Source organism: Dipodomys spectabilis, unplaced genomic scaffold, assembly GCF_019054845.1.
Source record: "Dipodomys spectabilis isolate Male_0828 unplaced genomic scaffold, ASM1905484v1 ptg000065l, whole genome shotgun sequence".
Classification (NCBI taxonomy): domain Eukaryota; kingdom Metazoa; phylum Chordata; class Mammalia; order Rodentia; family Heteromyidae; genus Dipodomys; species Dipodomys spectabilis.
Genome location: NW_024870742.1, coordinates 202,278 through 208,088, shown reverse-complemented (window position 1 = coordinate 208,088; position 5,811 = coordinate 202,278). Strand labels below are relative to the sequence as shown.

At 50.3% G+C, this 5,811-nt stretch overlaps 1 pseudogene; it reads right to left on the bottom strand.

Annotated features, from left to right (window-relative positions):
- Window positions 1-835: 835 nt before the first annotated feature.
- Window positions 836-2,646, bottom strand: LOC122108739 (annotated as a pseudogene).
- Window positions 2,647-5,811: the final 3,165 nt, after the last annotated feature.

Here is a 5,811-nt window from a genome sequence, read left to right as displayed (position 1 = left end):
TGTAAAACTGCTTTTATTTTTTGAAAAAAAAAAATTCCTTTTGCCCAACTTTTAAACTATTTTAGTAATGAATTCTCTAGTTCAAGCATTGGCTTTTGAATTTTCGCATCCTGGAAAACAATTCTGCAAAGAAAAAACATGGGGCCAGATTCCATGCAAAACCATTAAAAAACAATCCAATTTGTTTTGATTTGCTGATGGCTTCTTGAATTCTTTTTTGCCTTGTCCATGATTGTGTAAAGTTGCATTCCTTTTCATAAACCTGGACTCTCAGGACTGGGTAACTGCAAAGGTCTCTCTGTCTCAAGAATTTCTGTGCAGATCTCGATCCAAAAGGCTGATTACAATGAAGGTGAAGGATAGACACTGCAACGGCGGATAGGCCTGGAGAGATACTTTAGATTTACCCAGGTACAACACAAATTCAACTGTTATACACAGATGGATCTGGGTAAGTCAGATGTGTTTAGGGGCCCAGACTCGAAATCTATCCCCTTCAGGATTATCTAGATGAGCTTAGGAACCTCGGGTGGGAAATAGAAGCTGAGACTCTTGCAGGTGAGGAGATGCTGTTGTCCTCTCTTTGCAGGTTGCTGTCAATTTCTGGAACTTTACTGCTTTACTCACTGCTCAAGACTGTTGTCTTACGGTTATTTCTCTTAACTATGTTATTTTTTTTAAATTTTATTGGTATTTTTTTCTCCCTTGGTGGCCTCCCGGGCTCCCTCTCCACTAGCTCACAGGGGAATGAGCAAGAATGGGAACTAGCCAGTGGGATAGGGGATGGGGGGCGCGGGTAACAGGGTGGGGGAGGCCAGTGGGGAGAGCTGCCATTTCAATCCTCATCCACCTCCTCCCCTTAGGACTCCTCACCCTCCCCCCCAGCACGACGCTCATAAAGCTTATCCCTCTGCTGCTCCTGGATTTCTTTCATCTCATCCGCATACCGGCAGAAGACGCCACCAAACTTGCTCCAGGCCTTGAAGGGCACGGTGATGGCATTGCGGTAGGACGGCTTCACCTCACTCACACATAGAAAAACTCCGTACTTGTTGCAGCCCACATTGAAGAAGAAACGTTTGGAGTCCACAGTAATAGAGGTGCCCTCCAGGAGTTCCCCGCACAGCCCCCCCCCCCTCCCGGGCTGCCGGCACCGCCTCTTGGGCCTCTGGCCAGCTTGTCTTCCTCGCCTCCCTAGTCGTCGATGAGCTTGGTGAGCATGTCGGAATTCGATGAGACCTTGCGCAGGCAGCACAATGGTCTGGCCGCTCTGGAGGCCACCAGGCCCGGGGCCTGTGCCAAAGCCGCCGCCGCTGCGGTTGAGGGTCTGGCGGATGCGCAGGAAGCGGCCGCGCTGGTTCTCCTTGAGATCCAGGTAGTATTTGCAGTTCTTGCGCACCAGGAACTCGCTCTTTTTTTTTATTTTATTTTATTTTATTTGAGAACATACTGTACAGAGGGGTTACAATTACATGGGCAGGATAATGCATACATTTCTTACCAAGCATTGCAGCCTCCTCCTTTGTTTACCCTTCACCTCCCTTCCCAACCTCCCCCCTCCCACCCACCCAATCCTTCCCCCCCCACTACCCCCCCACACCGACATTGTAAAGCTCGTTTTTGACATGACATTTTGTACTTCTCATGGTTGCAACAGGTCCACCTGAATCCTTAAACGACTTGTTTGTCCCCATCTCCTCCACAACTTATACTGACATCAAATATAGTGAAAGCGGGGGTTACACTGTGGGGGAGGGACATACAAAGCAACAAAGAAATAATCTTATAAATGCGTTAGAAACACATGTATGAAAGAAAAAAAAACATTAAAATACATATTTAAGGGTTCGTTTTCCTAACATCACATTATCTGACCTTTTCCGCTTGACTCATAGAGGTACTAGATATTGCAAATAAGGGAAACCATGGGACCTATGTTTCTTTGGGCCTGGCTTACTTCACTTAATATAATTTTTTCCAAGCCTTTCCATTTCCTAACAAATGGGGAAATGTCATTCTTTCTGAAGGAGGCATAGAATTCCATTGTGTATATATACATTTTCTTGATGCATTCATCTACTGAGGGGCATCTGGGTTGGTTCCATATCTTAGCTATGGTAAATAATGCTGCAATAAACATAGTTGTGCTGGTAGCTTTAATGTGGTCTTGTTTATAAATATTTGGGTAAATGCCCAAAAGTGGGATTGCTGGGTCATAGGGGAGTTCTATGTGAAGTCTTTTGAGGAACCTCCATACTGCTTTCCAAAGTGGTTGAACTGAGGAGTGCCTGGCCCGCCGCCCTCCTCTGTGCCCACTGCCAGCTGCTCGGGACTGCTGGGGCCCAGCTGCCCATAGTGTTCGATGAAGTTGCGCAGCCAGTCGCGGAACTTGGCCGCCACCAAAATGGACAGTGTGAGGCGGCTCTTGGAACCGCCCGCGCCCACCTCGGCGATCTTCAGGAAGCGGCCCTTGGCGTTCTGCTTCACGTCCAGGTAGAAGCGCTTGTTCTGGATGTCCAGCCGCTTCGAGGCCAGCTCCTGAGTCTCCTGCTCGCCGCCACCACGGGGTAAGGGCTGGAAGCCTCCCTGCCAGCTGCCGCCGCCGCCACTGCCGCCGCGCTCCCTGCCGCTGTCGCTGTCCACCATCTTCTCTGCTGCCACCTCGCCGCCGCCCGCTGTGCTTGCGCCCCCACCCTCTGCCCTGCGGCTGGCGCTCCAGCCTTGTCCGCCTGCTCCTCACGCGCTCCCGCCGCTCATCTCCAGCCGCCGCTGCCATCCCCATCCCCCAAGGAGAATTCTTGTGTGCTGGGCCAGTGGCTGTTGCTGAGCTGGGGTACTGTACCTAAGTGGGCTTCCAGGTGCTGGCCAATGGTGGCAAGGAGACTGTGGCCTGTCATCATAGGGCACCACCACCATTGCGTGGCCACATTCCAGGCTGCCTTTGCTGACGGTGATGACCGAAAGGCCGCCATACTTGCTGCCAGTGGTGAATAAGCCCATTTTATAGAGAGGAATTACTATTCTTAAGTGAGAAGACTGGCATTGGTTGAAGGTCACTCGGCTGGAATGTATGGATTTGTACTCTGCTCATGCGACTTTAAATTGAGTCTCAGACTTGAGCACCATCCACTGCAGGGCTGGTTGGAGCAACAGCTGGACGGGTTCCTCCCTCAGGATCTCTTACTCAGTGTGTGTCTGTAAAACCCACTCTTACCTTTCACCTTCTACCTTGGGTAGCCTACATCAGGGTCTTTGGTTGAGTGCCAGGCTGTGCCTGCTGTCTGATGCCTGCTTGCAGGTTGGCCTGCTCTGCAGCCAGCAAAAGCTGAAAGTGTTTCATGTACCATGCACACCAGAGACTCTAATGCATCTATGCCAACATCCTGAGGGCCACTGCCCAGCAGAGAGCACAGCTGAGCCTCAGAGACCTAGAAAACCTCTCTTGGAATGCTGGCTCTGTTCCCTCTTCCTTTTTGTCACACTGTCACAAAACCTATGTGTGCTAGACCAAGAAGTGGGTGGCTAGGCCAGTCCCTAATGGGACTTTGTTGCTGTACCCTCATGCACTTCTACCTGCCACATCCTGGGCTCGCAACCCACTGGTATAAGTGCTAGATAATCAGGCCACCACTTCACACTTCAGGACAAAAGAAGCTCACCTGAGGTCTTGGTGCCAAGTCTACATGTCCAGGGCTTGTGTTACTAACCACATCCTCACTAGGGGATCAATAGTGTACTCTTTGGGGCTTCTTCCTCTCTGGGAATGACCAGGCCTTGCTTTATTCACAGGAGTGGCATCTTAGGCAGATCCAGGAGATGCGCAGCATGGATGTGTGCCTGACTTTCATGTAGAGACTTAGATGACTGAGCCAGCCATGGATGGACAGGGAAATGCTTCTGCATCCAAGTTGCCTTGATGAATTCTTACTTAGAAGATGACCTGGCTCTAAGCAGATCTCAAGGGGAACACAAGAGTAGATGGGCTGGGCCACATCTGTAATTCTAGCACTTAGGTGGAAGATATAGGTAGAGAGCAGCTGGAGGCCAGACTTTAACTTCATAGTGAGATTGTCTCAAAAGAAAGCCAACGACTGAGGAGGTACATCAGTGGTTAAAGCAGTTTTCTACTGTGTGAAAGTGTCTGAGTTCAATTCCCAGCATTCTGAGGACAGCATAGACACAAGCTCTGTTTCCTGTCCTCCTTTCAGAGGGAAAGGACCTAGCCACTTGATCAAGGTGCTTTACAATGAGAAAGACGCCAATAGTACCTCAGTCCTGCACTGCCATTGAACCTTCCCAATCTGTCTGTCCACTGATATGGACCAAGTCATCACTTCTGCTTCCCCACCACTAGGCCAGGGGACCCTTCCCTGTCTGTTCCTTCTCAGAAGGAACACAAGCCATGCTTCTCAGGTAGAACCAGAGTATTTTTGGCAGTTCCTTGGACCTGTTAGTCAGGCCGTGGACCTCAAGGAATCTGCTGTTCAGATGTGGATGTGTAGGGACTGACAAAGCCACAGCTGAGGACAGAGATGGGGCCAGGGTCGCAAGGCTCCTTCCCCATTTGCACTTATCTCTGGATTACATCCAGCCATGTCCTCTGCTGCTCTGATACTGGAGATCGCTAGCACTAGGGGATCACACTGTGCATCTGTGGATTCTGATCTATGCCAAAGCATAGCCATTGAGAGTTGGTAAGGATTGCTGAAGAATGTACTCTGGAGTTGGGGGGGGGGCTTTCATGATGTGGTGTGTGTTGGCACAGGCAAGGGCAGTTCATAGGGAGTGCTGCCAAATCCCTCTTGAGGACCTCCTGCTTACCTGTGATCCTGCCCATGGTTACAGCTGGACTTGAGGTGGTTAGGTTGTGAGCTGACAGATCAGAGACCTTCTCTAAACAGAGCCCTGACTTATCTGGAGGGACGACTTGGCCCTGTCTGATGGCCTGGTAGCTGCTACCCAGCTCTGGCTCTTTTGGCTTAGTGGGTGTGGAGGCCATGGTGCAGGTGAGGAAGGTCCTTTCCTTCTGGCAGCCCAAGGTGGAGATTTGGTTTGTCCCTACCTCTGGGCTTTGCATTTTTGTCTTATAAGCTTAAATGTCTCTGGTCCTGGAGGAGCTCGGAGTCTAGAAGGAGAGAAATGACACAGTAAGTCCTGACAAACTTGCTTATCACTAGTGGCAAAAGGTAGCCCAAGGTGTAGGCTGTCAGGCATTCTGGACCTCAGACATGCAATTATTCTAGTCCAATGCCATCAAGATCTGCCCTGCAGGCAGAACACTTATGTCATGGGATGATATGGTGTAGTAAACACCAGGTGGGTTTGCCATGGAGATGCTCTCCAGGGTCAGACTCTTGAGTGGGGGTGGGCAACTTCACCTACCCCTACCAAGGGCTGAAGGGCATTCTTTCCACTAGGAAATAGCATTTTGTCATTAGTGGGGAGGGAGTTTGGGGGACAGATTGCGTAAGCAGCGTACAAGCAAGATAGCTGGTAGCGAGTGGTGAAAGCTGCACTGCAGAATGAGGAACAGGAGGCTGTAAACAGTTTACAAGGAGCCTTGAGTAGGTTGAGGTTTAAGTGAGCTCAGTGGGTGAGACCAAAGGCAGAGAGATTAGTGTTCAAGGCTAGGACTGAAAGGGTTTTGGAGAATCGTGAGGGAACTGAGTTTGAGGTAGCAGAGGTAGGATTGGGCTTGGCTGTATGGGGTTGTGGATGCAGGAGCATGAGGGTTGGGACGTGAGGGAGTGGTGGCATTCTGCACATGGCATAAGTGAAGAGGGAAGGTACAGGGAAAGGACGTCTGAGGGC